The 16,120-nt window shown below is 52.5% G+C and overlaps 1 protein-coding gene and 1 long non-coding RNA gene across 2 annotated transcripts in view; one reads left to right on the top strand and one right to left on the bottom strand.

The window, feature by feature from the left end:
* The window catches only part of GGTA1 (glycoprotein alpha-galactosyltransferase 1 (inactive)), a 61,250-nt gene extending 54,254 nt beyond the window's left edge, over positions 1-6,996 (bottom strand). Inside the window, exon 1 of the mRNA XM_037494241.2 lies at positions 6,964-6,996. The gene's annotated coding sequence lies outside the window, so the exon portion shown is untranslated. The remainder of the gene's footprint in view (positions 1-6,963) is intronic.
* A 1,053-nt stretch (positions 6,997-8,049) lies between these two features.
* Positions 8,050-14,379, top strand: LOC129144896 (uncharacterized). Its single transcript, XR_008549702.1, has 3 exons — positions 8,050-8,173; positions 9,764-9,923; positions 14,239-14,379. It is a non-coding gene; the product is annotated as an uncharacterized LOC129144896 (long non-coding RNA).
* Positions 14,380-16,120: the final 1,741 nt, after the last annotated feature.

The raw sequence follows: 16,120 nt of genomic DNA on the forward strand, positions 1-16,120 counted from the left end.
ATTAAAAGGTCACCTCCCCAGGGAAGCCTTCCCTAACTACCTCTCTAGACAGATTCAGACCCCTGTGACACCCATACTGTCCTTCATGGCTTTTGCTGTGCAGTTGGGAGTTCCAACTGTCTCCCAAGCTAAATTCTAGCCTCCACGTGGGCAGGGCTATGTCTCTGCTCACTGCTACCCCCCAGGTATCTCAGTACAGCACATAGCAGGTGCCTGATACATTCTGTACACGTTAATGAATGAGTTAATGAATTGTCAGTGGCTCAGTGAATATTGATTCTGATTGAAAGCATGAGTCTCTGCAAAGGGTGCATCTTCCAGAGCCACAGATTCTGGTGCCGACTGGCAAGTGGGGTTTGAAAACTGGATTCCTCTGAGTACAACCGTTTCTCCCTTGTAGATGATCACTTCCTGTGGGTCTGGACTTGGCTGCAGCAGGTGTTGCTCAGAGAGCAGTTTGCTAGACCACAGCCTCCTGCCTGAGGCTCCAGCAGGTACACTGAGGTTCTGACAGCCCCGCCCCCGCCACAGCACCTGGTGGCGCCAGACCAGCTTACTCTCAGCTCAGATTCTGTGCAGTGCCCCATTCCTAATTGGGGTCAAGGCCAATGCATTTAAAGCTCCCAACTGGGATAGAACCCTAACTGGGACAGAACTTAAAACTTGTATTAAGAACTAACGATACGCGGCCTTTCTAACCCTGCCTCTTCCAGGTTCCAGGCACCCCAGTCTCCACCAGTTTCAGAGCTACCTTCACTCTGCCTGTTCCTGTACTGTACCCAGATCCCCAAACGACTCTGGAGTCAGGACCCGGTCACGATTCATTTCGGGCACTTCATTCTTGAGCTGTCTCAGCCAAGATTTAAATCTCTGCGCCTGTGTTTCCCCACATGTAAAAGGGAGGGGTGTGATAATTCCTGCTTGTCAGGCCTCCCAGGGCTTTTGTAAGGCTCAAGTGAGATAGATATATGACTTTTCAACCTGCCAGCCGTGTCGAGAACCCAGTGATAATAATTCTCTGTCTGCCTGCGCTCTCCGGGGGCTTCCCATCATGGCTGGTCAGTCTCTCCCAGGGCCCTTGTCTCAACATCATTCATTCATCTGGATCACGCCCACCTGGAAATTCTTCCTCCCACTGCCCAGAAGTGGCCCCTGAGCTCTCCTCCCTGGTCTCAGATCACTCCTCCTCGAGTTAGGACCTGGCCCAGTGGCAACTCCGTGCTTTCTCCTGCCAGCCACCCATGGCTTCAGGTGGGGCGCACAGCAGACCACACCCATCACCCAGCTCCAGTGAATGCTTGCGTGGCATTTCTGGTGCACAAACTGTGACACCCACCTGGGCTCTCCACCCCACTGCCATTGCTGCCTCCCTTTCCCGAGACTGTGGGCAATAAAAATGAGCGCAATGAGAGCAGGAGCCCCAGTCTTGCCACCCCCATGTCTGGGCCCATGGTGCACAGTGCAGCTGAGGTCTGTGGCCTCCTCGTTGGGTTTGGACACACTGAACAGTACAGTTCTTGGGCTGGAGATTTAGACATATTTCTACTTACGCTTTTCAAACTGAAAGGACATGTAGAAATACTCTGGGGTAAATACACTAAATGGTGACCTTTTTGCCTTTAGGCCATGGACCAAATCTCTGTCACTCTTTGACTTCTCAAACTAACCCACCTGGCTCCTTCAGGAGCTGCTCACCTGAGGGAAGAAATGATGACAGGTGACAGAGTAAGGCCAGGGACTGCAAGAAACCCAGGGAGCGAGGAAGGCTGGAGGAGAGTGCCTAATTCATGGGCGGCAGGACAAAGAGGGTGGACTCACAGAGCTGGGTCTTGAAGGATGAATAGGAGTCTGTGGGTGGATTTGGGCAGGAGGCAGAGTGGGCATTCCGCACTGACGAAGCAGATGGGGAAAAGCCCGGAGGCAAAAAATTCAGAAGAGGCTTTCAGGAAGTCAGTTGTTCTCTCCAGTGGTAAGCGGGTCATGTGCGACCACAGGTGTCCCCTACAGGATCATGTGCTTTATCGTGAGGGCAGAGGGAGTCTTGCAAAGACAGGAAACCTGATCAGTTGGTGTCTGGGGACAAGGCTCGGGTTGCAGTGACAAGATGTGCTGGAGAACAGGAGACCGGAACAGGACAGGGAGGGCAGAGCAGGGGCTGCAGCAGAGACTGTCTGGAGGGTGGCAGAGAGACAGGATCCACTGAAGCAGGCATGGATTAGATGGGGGTGGGGGGAGGGCTGAAGTGATGACTTGAGACACAGGTAAAGGGACTTGAAAGGCTATTGTCACGCTTGAGAAAAGCGGAACAAGGCTCTCAAAGAGAAGGTGGTGTGGTGGGGGTTAACCTGGAGAGAAAAAGTGGAACCTTTATCAAGAAGTTAACAAACACATGCAGTCAGGTGGATTAGGGTTCCAAGTGCCCATTCCCTGCCAACAAGCAAAAAATATACTTAGCTGGCTTTGACCAGTGGAGCATGGGCTGAAGTGACTCAGAGTCCAGGCCAGCTCAGAGTAGAGGGCTTTAGAGGAATCGTGTCATTTCTTTCTCCCTCCAGCCTTTAGCATGAAAATAACGTATACCAGGACAGGAGACACATGGAGCAAATTTTCTGGCTGGCTCGCAGGAGAGGCACAAAACCCTGCAGCCATCCCTGCCCTGAGGTCACCACCTAATGCGAGCGATGAATAAGGCGGTGTGGCCGCCAGCATATACACCCGATGAGCAGGGAGCAGCTGGTAATGGACCTTGAGGGCCTCGCATGTCGTGATTAGGAGTTGTGTGCCTGGAGAGTCAGCAGAAAATTCTGTAGCTAATAAAGTTTTCTGTTTTCATTCTCTCACATCCAGTCTCAGAGGTGGAACATGCACCCTCCTTCCAAAGCCCACCCTCCCCACCCCTCCTGCTCCTCCTGGCGCCTTGTTCTATCTGCCACCCCTGCCCTCTCCCGGACTGAATCCTCCTGGGGCTATAGTTCGCTTGTCTTTCCCATCCTAAAATTCTTTCTTCATCCAGTCTCCCCACTACAGGTCAATCTCTCTTCTGACCTCTCAGAAACTTCCCGGGGAGTTGAGTACATCACCGTCTCCACTGCCTTTGCTCCCACCAGGGTGGCCAGTCATTCAGGATCCTAGAAAGGCTTGCCTGCCTTCTCTCCATCACAGCTGCTCTCAGATTTTGTGAGCCTCCTAACTGCCCAGTGTTATCTCTAGTTCTTCTCTTCTAAGACTTTTCTGCACCATTTACTATTTATTATTATTATTATTTAAAGATTTACTTATGCATATAAGAGCTGGGCTACAGGTCAGAGGTGTGGGGGGGTGAGAGGATTCACCAGAGGCAGAATGGGGAACAGAGCAGGCGGATTGACTGAAATACACTGCTGGGGGGAGCAGTGGACGAGAGAGGAGAGGTCTGCTGCGCCATGGGGGTCAGCTCCCTGGCTGGTGGATTGAACTCGTGCTGCAGTGGCTTCAGATAGGTTCATAGTGCTTTGTCTTAACCCCATGCGCCACCAAGGAGACCCCTTTTCTGCACCATTTAGCAGGAACCAAATTCACTACCCACCCCCACCTTGAACAGACCTCTTTCTAATTGCCCTCAACTAGTGCACCATGGTTTGTGCACAGCAGAAAGCCAATATGAGACATGAATTCCGTTCTGAACTCAATGAGTTTGCAGTGTCTTGGAGAGCCAAGGAGCGATGCACAGTGGACAGGTAAACATATGACTCGGGAACTCAAAACAGAAAAATGAACTGGAGATAAAGATGATTGTTACACAGGTAGCATTTAAAACCATAAGAATGGGCCTCCCTGGTGGCACAAGAGGTTAAGTCTCAGCACTATGAAGCTATCAGCAGCCACTGCAGCACCAGTTCAATCCCCAGCCAGGGAGCTATCCACATGGCGCAGCAGACCTCTCCTGTCTCCCCGCTGCTCCTCTCAGGAGTGTATTTCAGTCAGTCCACCTGTTCTGTTCCCCCTTCTTGTCTCTGGTGAATTATCTCACCCCCTGCACCTCTGGCCTGCATCCCAGTTCTTGTATGCATAAATAAATAAATCTTAAAAAAAAAACCCATAACAGCGGATGAACTTGACTGGTTTATAGAGTATAAACCAGGTCTGTACAACTAAGACATCTTGCTGATACACAGAGACACAGAGAACGTTCCTTCTGTTCTTAAGGTCACGGCTCCAACCACCATTGGTTCCTTCCCTCCCAAGTCACACATGGTGGGCCTCCATGCCAACCTCTTCTTCATCTTCTGCCCCTTGCTCATGGTGTTGTCGCCAACACTTCTTACAATGCCATGATAAAAACCGAAGGTATAAAAATATCACGGCTCAATTAATAAAAACACGCAAGTTAAAAAGATGGACAATGCAAATATTATGATGTGGCATAATTTTACATCTCATACTTTGCTGTGTGGCCACAAAGTGATAATCCCCGTGACCCAACAATGTTACTCAACAAACGTCCACAAGAGACTTTGATAAGAAACAGTCCAGACTTAAAATGGCCCAAATGTTCACCAGCAGGAGAATAAATAAACAAATTGTGGTATATCCATAGAAAGGAATACTACCCCAAAATAAAATGAAACAACGTATGAGTTAAAAAAAAAAACACACAGATGAGTTAAAAAAAACAACAAAACACTATGTCAAGTGAAATAAGCCAGACATGAAAAAGACATACAGCATAGCTGAATTTATGTCAAGTCCAAGAACAAGCACATGTAATTAACAATTCTATATCAGAAAATGTTTGCCTGCAAGGAGAAGAGGAAAATTCACTGGCTATGAGGACTTTTTAGGATGATGCAAATATTTAATATTTCATTTGGCTACACAAGTGTAAGCCACTTTCCAAAGCCGAATGGGTCCCTGAAAGTGTGCGTTTTATTGTATACAAATTATATTTTAATTACAAATTAGAAAAATAATATTTACGGAGCTTTAAGATAAACACTAGCATAAAAAGAAAGTTCAGGGCAGAGTCGCAGATCAAATAAAGTTGTATTTATACGACGAATGCTCCTATGTGAATGCCAGTCCCCAGCCTGACGCTGCTCCCCTATCAGCCATCTGTCCATTTGTCATTTTCTGCCCACCACGAGAGATCACGCTGTGGAAATCACACATGCCTTAGAGACAGAAGCACCTCTACTCAAATCCCAGCTGCGAGTGAGCTGACATCTCTGAGCCTTCGTTTCCTCCACTGCAAAACAGGTGGAGGACACTCACCTCTCCTACTCGGTGGGATGGCTTGGGAAAGGCGCCGGGTGCTGCTGACTAGCTCCCAGGGAACCTAATTCTTCTTGACCTCCGTCTTTGAAACCAAATTGCATGGGAAGGTGCCTCCAGGGCTGCAAAAGCTCCAAGGATGAGACCCCACGGCAGCCCAGGGACCCTTCGGTTAGGGTCCAGGTGAGCCGTGCTAAGGGCTGGAGAAACGCCTGGGACTGAGGACACAGGTTTCCTGGTAAGGTTTGGCCTCCAGTCCAACTTGCCCAGATCACTGTGCACACTTCCTGTCTCAGTTTCTCCACCCAGAAACCTGCCCAGCTCTAACTAGTCAGAGGAATTAGATAGCAACAGCTGCTGTGGTTTCCAGTGCAGAGAAGAGAGAAAGGCAGAACTGAACTGCTCTGTCTGCAATGCCGGGAGGGGTCAGAGCCCCTCAGGATCAAGCCACTAGGCTGGCCTGTCAGAGTCCTAGGGCTCCACAGTTGGAGTTCCTGGACCAGGTAAACCCCAGGGACTCTTCAGCCACAGAGCACCTGTTACTTTTAACAATAACTGGAATCTTATCTGTCCCCCCCCAGTTTGGTAGGGGAGGCAAGGTATGCCCAGAAATGACTCCTAGCAAGTAGAGAGGGCTTAGGTGGTCAAAGAAGCTCCAACAGAACAGCCATATCCACATCCTCTCCCTCCCTCTCCCCCCCCCTCTCACACACACACACCCCACCCCTCCTCACTCTGCATTTTCCTTACTCCAGCAGTACCCCCATTTCGGGGTGGTAGAAGGTGGGGCTGTGTCTGGGAGAGTGCTGGGGTGGGGGGTTTGAGGGAGCAAGGCCAGGACCCCCCCCCCCCTTGCATCTTCTGCCTCTACAGAGGGATCTATTTCCAGGTGAATGAAGGAGGCCCCAGGCCTGCTCAGGAGCCAGGAGTGGAGGGATCAGCTGAGCCGCAGGACAGCCGCCAGGGTCTCCTTTCCAGGGTCTCCTTTGGGGGGGGGGGGGAGAAGGGACTGGCAGGCTCCAGCCCCCCTTCTCCCTCGGGGAGGCCAGTGGGAAGACTGGGGAGTCTCTAGCCCCCTTTCTCTCCTGGCGCCTGACATTGCCCCCACTTTACTCCTTCTTGGACGCCCTGCACGCGTGTGTGCCATCCTTCCGCTTAGCTGTTTTTCTGCCATTTTCAAACGTGGGGTGGGGTGTCTCTGGAGAGGGAACCCGGCGGCGCGCAGTTCAAGGGACCCTCCTCCCGTCACTCCCATGCAGCAGGCCCTTTTGCTGCCAAAGTTGCAGTGTTTGGAACTTTCCCAGGCTGGGTTTTTGGCTCGGTCAGCAGCTCCCCGAGCGCCGCGCTCTCCCGTCCCTCCCCTGCACCCCTGCCCCCCGGGGCGCACGCACCCCTCTCTTCCTCCCCAGGCTTCCCGTTCGCAGAAGCTTCCTTTTCCCAGGAGTCCTGGGCGAGACGGGGACAGCCTCCTGCCCCTGCGGAGACTCCCCTGGTGCTCCCCGAGCCGCCCCCTCACTCCCGCCCCGCGCGCCCCGCGGCGGCTCTCCCTGCAGGGCGGGCGGCGGCAGCGGCGGGGCGGGAAGGGCCGGAGCGCGGCGGTGGCGAGCAGAACAAAAGCAGGAACCCGGCGGGGCGGAACCCGGCCGGGCCTCTCCCCGCGCCGCCCCGCCGCGCTCGCGCGCCGGGGGCTCGGGCGGCGCCCGCGGGACCCACCTGATCGCCGGAGCTGGGCCCGGGGGGCGGCGGGCGGCGGGCGCGCCCCGGGCTGGAGCGCGCGTCGGCTCCGGCCCCCGGCGCAGCAGTCGCGGTGCGGTCTCCGCCCGCGCCCCGGGGCGTGCCCGGCCGGGGGGTGCCGCCTGCGCCTCGGCCGCCAGCCGCGGGCCCCTCGGTGCGAGGACGCCGGCCCCGGGCGCGCGCTCTCCCTGCGGCCGCGCCGGTCTGTGCGCCCCGGGCCCGCCCCGGACAGGCGGCTGGGCGGGCGCGGGGGCGGGGGCGGGGGGCGGGGGGGTGTTTGTTTCATTTCCACTCAAAAAAGAGAAGACAATCCCTGGTGCGCGCGGCCAGGCCCCAGCCGCCGCGGGCAGCGAGGGGGGCGGCCCCCAGGCGCCGCGCTTGGGGGGCCGGGGTGGGGGCTGCGACCCGGGCTGCGGGCGGGGCCTGGGGCGCTGGCGCAGGGCCAGACCCCGGGGAAGCGGCGCCTGGGAGGTCTCCCCCGCCCGGGGTTTCCTGGGGAAGGAAGAGCCAGATGCAGCGAGGGACAGGCCGGCGGGCTCCAGCCCCTCGGAGCGGAGCCCCTCAGCTTCGTGCTCCGGAAGCGGGGGGCTGCTCCGTGCGCACGTAGCGCGGGGCCCGCCGCCCGGTGTTTGTGCACGACTAGGGCTCCCTCAGCCTCGAGTTTCTCAGGCGGGGCTCGCCGCATCCCTAGGATTTTCAAGTAGAGTTACTTAGCAGGGAGCCCCCACCCGCCGTCCCTCCCCCCAAAAAAACTATGTCAGAATTCGTGCTTCTGGCCCCTGTGCGGCAGCGGCCCCCTCCTGGGGCCTGGATACGGGCGCACCCGCTGCCCGCACTCAGCTCCTCCCGCAGCCACCACCCCGGTCAGCTCGCTCCTGCAGGCGGGGCGGGGCGGAGGGGGGTGTCAGGGCCATCTGTTTTGCCCGTGGGAAACTCAAAACTTCCTTATGCCAGGATCAGTTTGCCACTGAAGGTCATTTTCAGAGGTGACTCCATGAGCGTCTTAAGTCATTGAACGCACTGGAACTGTGCGCTGACATGGTGAAAGCGGCCGTGAGTCGCCCCTGATGTCTACTTTTAATTGTTTCAGGCAAATGAGACAACCACAGAGGCCTAATTGAATAAATGGGGGATGCACAGAGGCTGTGGGCACCTCCCGTCCTGGATCTTGGGAGAATGAAGTTCCCTGGTAGGTCCAGTGGGGTGTTGGGAGACTTGAATCATCAGCCACACAGGGAATGAGGATCTGCCTGAGCACAAAGGCCCTTTGCTGGGACGTAAATCGTCCCATTATTGTCTTTGGTGAACACACTGGCAGCAGCTCATCCGTAGTGCGTATCCCAAGGCCTAGACAATGAGCACCTAATGCTAAGTTAGCCTTCCCCATCTTTCATTACTGCGTGTGAGAATGCATTATTTAGATTGTTTGGGCCATCATCCTAGATTATAAAGGAGTTCATAGTGGGTTTTATGGGTTTTTTTTTGTTTTTTTTAAGATTTTATTTATTTATTCATTTATTTATACAAGCACTGGGTATAGTCAGAAGCGCGGGACAGTGAGAGAATTCACCAGAGCCAGAGCGGGGAGCAGAGCAGGCAGAAGGACCGAGGTACACTGCTGAGGGGAGCAGCGGGCGGCAGGAGAGGTCTGTGCGCCATGTGGGACCCTCCTCTGGTGGCCGGGGAGCAGCCGGGGATTGAACTGGCGTTGCAGAGGCTGCGGGCAGCTTCCCAACCCAGCGCTCAACCGCTGCGCCACCGGGGAGGCCCCCTTATGTTTTTTTTTTAAGAAAACAATGACAGCAACTCTGACACTGGCTCAAGTGCTGGGTCATCATGATGGAAATCAAGAGACAATGAGATAGGAAACATAAAAAACGAATCGTTACTCGGCCTCCGTTGAGCCATGGAGGAGGTCTGCTGTGAGCAACACATCATCAGTCACATTAATTGAATGTTGTTAATTTGCATTTTATTGGCCTTGTGGTCATGTTTGTATTTACTGAGAAGATTCGTTTCGGTTTCTACAATTGGTTTGAAGAGTTATGTGCATGAGGAGTCCATGCTTCATTTTCAGCTTCTACCTGAGTAACAATAAAATAAAAATAATTTGTCCACACGTTGGCTCTGAAAGTTCTTTTTTGAGAGGAGCCACATAGTTGTCAATATGTAGCCAGCAATCCTACTCACCCAGTGCTGCGGAAACCACCATAAAGATGATACATGCTAAGTGTGGGTCCGAAGCTCCAGGCCTACTTTAGGCCTTAGATGAGTCACTGTTCCCCACCAAGACTCATTTACCTCATATGCAAATTGGAGTCAAGATGACTAGTTGATGGGGGAGGGAATGTGGTAACTGTTGGTGGAAGGTCTGGGGAGGCTAAAGGAACTTCAGAGGAGAGTGAAACTGAATACTGAGGCTAGGCCTTAGGAGAACCCAGTAGCTCTGACTACTTGCCTGGCTAACTTGGCTTGCAGAGCTCTGCAGTTTACCTGAGCTCACTTAATCTCAGCACATCTGAATCAGCACATCCCTAATCCAGCTAAGTAACTTTGTTCCTCATCTCTCTAGTTACCATCAAGGCTCTTGGGGGCCAGTCCTCCAGGGCCTCCTTCCTGGACCTTCTTTAGTCTTTTGACAACATTTATTACCTATTACCTGTCAGCCTCTTTCCTACAGACTGAGGGCACCAAGGTAAACCAGCGTGGTGTTGTCATAGGCCCAGAGGAGTCTACCGCCCCGGACATTAAACCAAGACCCTCCCAATTAATTTTTCAGGCCAGTTGTGATCAGGGAGACAGAGGACCGGGAAAGACTGCATGGGAAGAAGGAAGAATCCACAGATGATAAGCCGGAGGGGAGCGAGTCATGTAGACAAGCCTTGAGGTGGAAGGAAAAAGATCCGCTGTGTTTGCTAGGAAGCTTCAACCTCACAAAGGTAACAGCTCCCCTCAAATCATCCTGGAAGTGTCCAACAAAGCCCACAGGGTTTGTGTGGCCCCTGTCAGCCCCTGCACCTAAAATTCACAGGGACGAACAGGGGACCTCCTTTAATCAGGACAGTGTTGACCAAGCAGGGCGGGGAGACTTGGCACTTGCCCTAGCAGATAGCAGGCACGCCTTGAAGTTCAGCAATCACGCAGGGTGCGTGGTACCAGGCTGGATCCTTAGGCTGCTGGAACAGAGTCTGAGCTGAGAGGGAGAGGGAGGGCCACAGTGTGGAGACTAGTTGGTGGGGGCCAGATAGCAGGTGCGCCTTGAAGTTCCAGCAATCATGCAGGGTGCGTGGTGCCAGGCGGGTCCTTAGCTGCTGGAACAGAGTCAGCCGAGAGGGAGAGGGAGGGCCAAGATGTGGAGACTCACTCAGCACCAGACAGAGGAAGAGCTGCAGATCAGTGGGGAAGAACACTCAGTGGGGAAGAACACTTGGCTCAGAAAGTGGCTGCGCCCCCCAGAGAATTGAAAACAGGTGTGCACACCAACACCCCTGCACAGGCATGTCCTAGCTGTGCTCTTTACAATAGTAAAAAGATGGAAACAGCCCAAATGTCCATTCACAGATGAACAGATAAACAAAACGTGGGCCATCATACAATGGAGTGTTACTCAGCGTGTAAAGGAAGGAAAGGCTGATGCAGGAGGTAACTCGGATGGACTCTGAAAATGTCCTGCTGAGTGAGAAAAACTAGGCACAAAGGCCACACCTGGTCCGATTCCATTTATATGAAATATCCAAAATGGGCCAGAAAAGTGGTTGCTTGCGGCTGGGGAAGGGGAGAGGGGATCAGTGCTTACTGAGTATATGGTTCCCCTTTGGGGTGATGATGAATGTTCTGGAACTAGAGGTGATGGTCACAAGCTGTGAATATATTCGGTGCCACCGAACCAAACCCTTAGCCACTATACAAGTGAATTTTACACTGATTTTACCATAATTTTAAAAAGTATTTATGGGCAATTGGCTATCTGAACAGAAAGATAAAATGAGATTCTACACACACACACACACACAAACACACACAAAAGAGGTCCTAAAGGAAAAGAGAAATCTTAAAACTTTTAGAAGTAAATATTGTTTTTGCCCCCAGAGTATGATTTTATGTCAGCGCACAACATGTTACACTGACCATAAAGGAAAATATTTGACTGCATTGAAATACAGGAACTATACCCCTAACGAATTAATCGACACACTAGAGATTAGGAGAAGGCATTTGCCCCCTGGATAACTAACACAGGGCTGGTGTCCAGAATGTGCAGGAAATTTCTGCAAGTAGACAGGAAAAGAAAATATTCTTCTTTCACCAGACTGAGGTCCCAGAACACGCACTAGGTGAGGTCAGGAGTGACCCTTTTCTGTTACTATCACAACACACACGCAGACTGTCTCCATCGGTCACGTCAGGGCAGGTCACGTGTGTGTCTCGTCCAGATGGTGAGGCGGCCGTCCACCCTGTCCGTCCTCCTCTCTGCTAGAGATGCTTTCTTTTTTTTTTTTAAAGATTTATTTATGCATACAAGAACTGGGGTACAGGCCAGAGGTGTGGGGGGGGTGAGAGGATTCAGCAGAGCAGTGGGGTGCAGAACAGGCAGATTAACTGAAATACACTGCTGAGGGGAGCAGCAGGTGAGTCAGGAGAGGTCTGCTGTGCCATGTGGGTAGCTCCCTGGCTGGGGATCAAACTCATGCTGCAGTGGCTGCGGACAGCTTCATAGTGCTGCGTCTTAACCCCTTGTGCCACCAGGGAGGCCCTAACGGTGCTTTCTTTACCCCATTCTCTAGGTCAGAAGCACCAAGCTGAGGGACCTCAGGCAGGCAGGGTTTGGGATGTGGGTCCAGAAATTTTGTAGCAGAGAAACTTGTCTCCTTGGGTGCCTGGTGGGGCAGAGAAGTGTCAACAAGGGTGGGCTGAGGTGGGGATGTGGGCCAAGCTCCCGGGAGTTTGAGGAATCCTTCCCACAGAAAGGCCCTATCAACACAAGGCAAAACTTCCCCAGAACCAGAAAAACGCGTGGCCCTGGAAAGCCACTCTGAGTGGCCTGTCACATCCCTCAATTTACAGATGAAGAAATGAGATTCAGAATGGGGGTGTGACTTCCTCAAAATTGCAGACTGGGAATTTTCAGAACTGAGTTTTGTTCCCGACTCTCATGTGCTCCTCTCAGTCAAGTGAGGAACTCCCAGGTCTGGAGGGGAAGGTGTTTGAAAGCAGCTACCTGATGTGGGTTGAGTTAGTCACTAAAAGCTAAAGAAGAACAGGGCTGAGTCTGGAAGGAAGTAAGGGGAGATGAGAGGCTGGGAGGAGAAAGCAGCAGGGAGAGCCATGGAGCAACGGCACAGTGGACAGGAGCTGTGGTCCACGCAGGTGGGCGCCGGCCACCAGCCCAGGGCCCTGGGCTGACGCCGCCTTCAGAGAGACTGACAGGACCAGGGTCTACACTGTGCTTCCCATGGAGGGACATGTCCTTCCTGTGGTAGAATCTTGGGAGGATTCTACCCCTGCTGTTGCGGCCAGCATTGGAAATGAAGTCACAAGGGAAGGAAATATCGGAGAGAGCAAAAGAAGGGCGGGGGGGGGGGAAGAGAGAGAGAGAGAGAGAGAGAGAGAAAGGCTTTCTGACTCAGGACCCGGATCAGCTCTTTGCTTCCCTTCCTGCTTGGCAGTAAATAAAGCAGGAGGAATTGACAAGCCCCGGAGGCTGCCTGGCCCCTTAGAGACCCATCAACTTCTCTGAACTTTATTGAACTAAGGAAATGCTGTGAAAAGTCATCATTTCCTGGGAAGGAAAGAGCCTGTCTTTCTACTTGGTTATAGACTTGAAAATCATTTGTTTTCCAACGATTTTGGATTCCACCTCTGGCATTTACATATGTCAAAAGTTGTAAAGGCAGAAACCAGAGAGAGAAGACAGCTATTGTAATGCTCTTGGGTTCATTTTCAAACACTGTCCTTGCTCCCAGGGCCAGCTGAAACGAAATTTGACTTATGCAAGCAAAACTTATAAAGCGACATTCCACCGATTTTTGAAGTCGGCCCCTCCCGCCCTCACCAAAGGTCAGAGGTGAGCTCTGGAATGGAGGACGGGTTGAGGGGCACTGCCACCGCACGCCCTTCTGTGCTTTTGGATTTCTGTTCCATGAGAATGTCTAATCTAATTTTTGAAATGAAGATCACAAAATAGAAACACAACAACAAAATGCTAAAGTACTGGGTCTCTTCAAGAGTTCAAATGCTGTTTTCTGGGCTTTAGAAAGAAAATGTGTGGTAGGACTAGCCTGGGTGAGGCCTGGAGTTCATATTTCACCCCTGTTCCATGAGCTGGGTGACCTTGAAAAAGATCATTTAACCTTTCTGTACCTCAGTTACCTTCTCTCTGAAATGGGGATCATTATCTTTATCTCCCAATTTTTTTAAAGATTTATTTATTTATGCATACAAGAGCTGGAGTGTAGACCAGAGGTGCGGGGGGTGAGAGGATTCACCAGAGACAGAGTGGGGAGCAGAACATGCAGATCTACCGAAATACACTGCTGAGGGGAGCAGCGGGCGAGACAGGAGAGGTCTGCCGCGCCATGTGGTCAAGCACCATCCAGCCTGGGCCTGGGCTCTGCTGTTCTTGCTGCCTGGGGAGTCCCCCTCCACCCCACATTCTCTTCTCTATTGGTGGCCATGTGCATCTTTGCTATTTCTTAATAAAATAATTTTAATATATATTTTTCTATTTTTAAGGGAGCAATGGGTGTTTAACATTCTTTTTCCATTCTGCACTCTGCCACAGAGGTGAAAGAAATTGAAATCCAGGGCCTCCCTGGTGGCCTAGGGGTTAAGTCTCAGCGCTATCACCCCTACATCATGAGTTCGATCCCCAGCCAGGGAGCTACCCACATGGCACAGCAGACCTCTCCTGTCTCACCTGCTGCTCCCCTCAGCAGTGTATTTTGGTGGATCTGCCTGTTCTGCTCCCCACTTGGTCTCTGGTGAATCCTCTCACCCCCCACCCACCCTCACCCCTCTCACAACACCTCTGGCCTACTTCTCAGCTCTTCTAGGCATAAATAAAAAAAGAAAAGAAAATGAAAAAAATTGTTTGGAAAAAAAAAAAAGCAAAATCCAAACAAATTCTTTACAATTAAGCCAACAATTTCATTCACGTATCTCACAGGCCAGTGAAAAGTTGCCATCTGTTATGAAAACGGGACCATTTGTCTATTACCAACAAAGCCCAACATTTCATTCCAAATATATCCACAGATGGAAAGTGTCGTCCTCAGCGTCTTCACAGCCTGTCTTCTGTGCAGCGTATCCAGCGCATTGTTCCCTCAGGTAGACGCATCTCTCTGCTCCGTGGCCCACGTGTTCTTCTGTCTGCTCCAAGGTTACGCTTCCCATTCTTCTCCCCGCCCCTAAAGCTTGCCCCTCTCCCCCGTAATCCACTCCAGAACTGAACTTTCCCACACCCCATCATAGAATGATTTCCTTGAAGAAGGCTCTGGGGATGGCTCTGCTTCTGTTTACCCACCCGGATAGAAATTTGGGAGGCCAGAAACACGGGTCCTCATCTCTGCTCCTTAATTAGCCATGGGCCTTGGGTAGCTCCTCACAGCCTGTCTCAAGGCCCAGGCTCCTCATCACATCACTGGGACATCCCCCTCCCGGGGCGCCCCACAAGCCCAGCCTGTGCTGACAAACAGGGTAAAACGGAACGTCGATATTAAACACAAAACCAAATAAAAAACCTCTTTAATGCAGGAAGTCTATTAAGGCCAGCCTCCGCTGTCCAGGCTAATCCTCTGAGGGCTTTGATTTTCTGCTCTTCGATCCTATCCTATCGGGAGGTCCCTGCCCTCAGGCTGGGGGCTGGGCCTGCACCTCCCCATTAGGGGGCCTCTTATTGCCCCGGGTGCTTTCCTTCTGTCTTACCACCTGTCACATCCCCAGGCTCACACACCAGGCTCCCTGGAGGCATCTCACAGGCACACCTCTCCTCACCCCTTTCTGGAGGCAGAAATCACAGCTTGGAGGACCTCAGAGTTATTGACCCCAATAAAGAGAAATTCCAACAAAACTAGACCCTCATCTAGGCTCGACCGTTACTAGCTGGGCATTCTGGGCAAGAAATACCTGGGCCCTTGCTGGGTCCTGGACCAAACTGAACTGCTGCCTTGACTATGGGGCATTTCTAGAGGGCATCACTGTCCCTGCCCGTGCTTTCCTTGTCTCTGCAGTGACTTATTTCCCTCTGTAAAGTGGGTCCAGTTCACCCAGTGCCTCCCACATGCAAAACCTTACCACGCCCGGTGTGCAGTAGGTAGATTTTCTGCAAGTGGACAGCAGTTTGGCCTTTTCTGCAGCCCAGGGCAGTGGTCACTACCTGAGTCCCAACTGGGTTCCCAACTTTGTGCCATTGTAACCGGTGGTCCCCAGCAAAGGGGGAGGTTCCAGGTTCCCTGCCCCACCCAAAAGGAGGGTGGAGCTGAGAGAGAGAAGAGGCTGCAGAGGAGACTGAGGAAGGAGGGAGGCAGGATGGAGCCAGAAGGAGGCCTGGAGGAGGCGCATGTTGCCTAGAGACACGTGAAAAAACTGTGCTTGCCTTTTGGTCTTGGACGGGGTGACACAGATGTGGTGAGACCCATGGGGAGGTGACAGTGGCAGCTTTTATCTTGATTTTGATTTTGCTCTTTTCCTTCCAGGCTTGTCTGGTGGTTTCTGACCCTTTTCTGTGGGTCCCCACTGGAAGATGCTTTAGACTTGTGGCAGGCTTTGGGGCCTTGCTCTGGGCCAGTCCCATTTGGATGGAGTTTTACCCACGAGGGGACGGGTGACTTTGGGTAGTTCATTTAGAAACTAGATTCTTTGCCTTTCCTGTATTGTTTCCTAGTTTTATCAAAGTTCCTTCCCATTGAAGTCTCCTATGTTTTGTGTTGATGCGGCGGATGGCAGGACCCTATATAGCATAGGCAGGTTTGCGGGGTCTGGGCTGCCCCTCTCCCTGCCCTGTAACACCATCAGCGTGACAAATAGCATTTGCATTAATTGTCTGAGCTACTCCTCCTTGTCAGCCCAGCCGAGCCAGAGCTGGCCACAGCCCCTGCCCCTCTGGAGAGTCCTGGCTTGCTGGAGAACCGCGTCGGTG

This window comes from Talpa occidentalis, unplaced genomic scaffold (genome assembly GCF_014898055.3).
Source record: "Talpa occidentalis isolate TD23 unplaced genomic scaffold, MPIMG_talOcc4v2.1 talOcc4.7, whole genome shotgun sequence".
Taxonomy (NCBI): domain Eukaryota; kingdom Metazoa; phylum Chordata; class Mammalia; order Eulipotyphla; family Talpidae; genus Talpa; species Talpa occidentalis.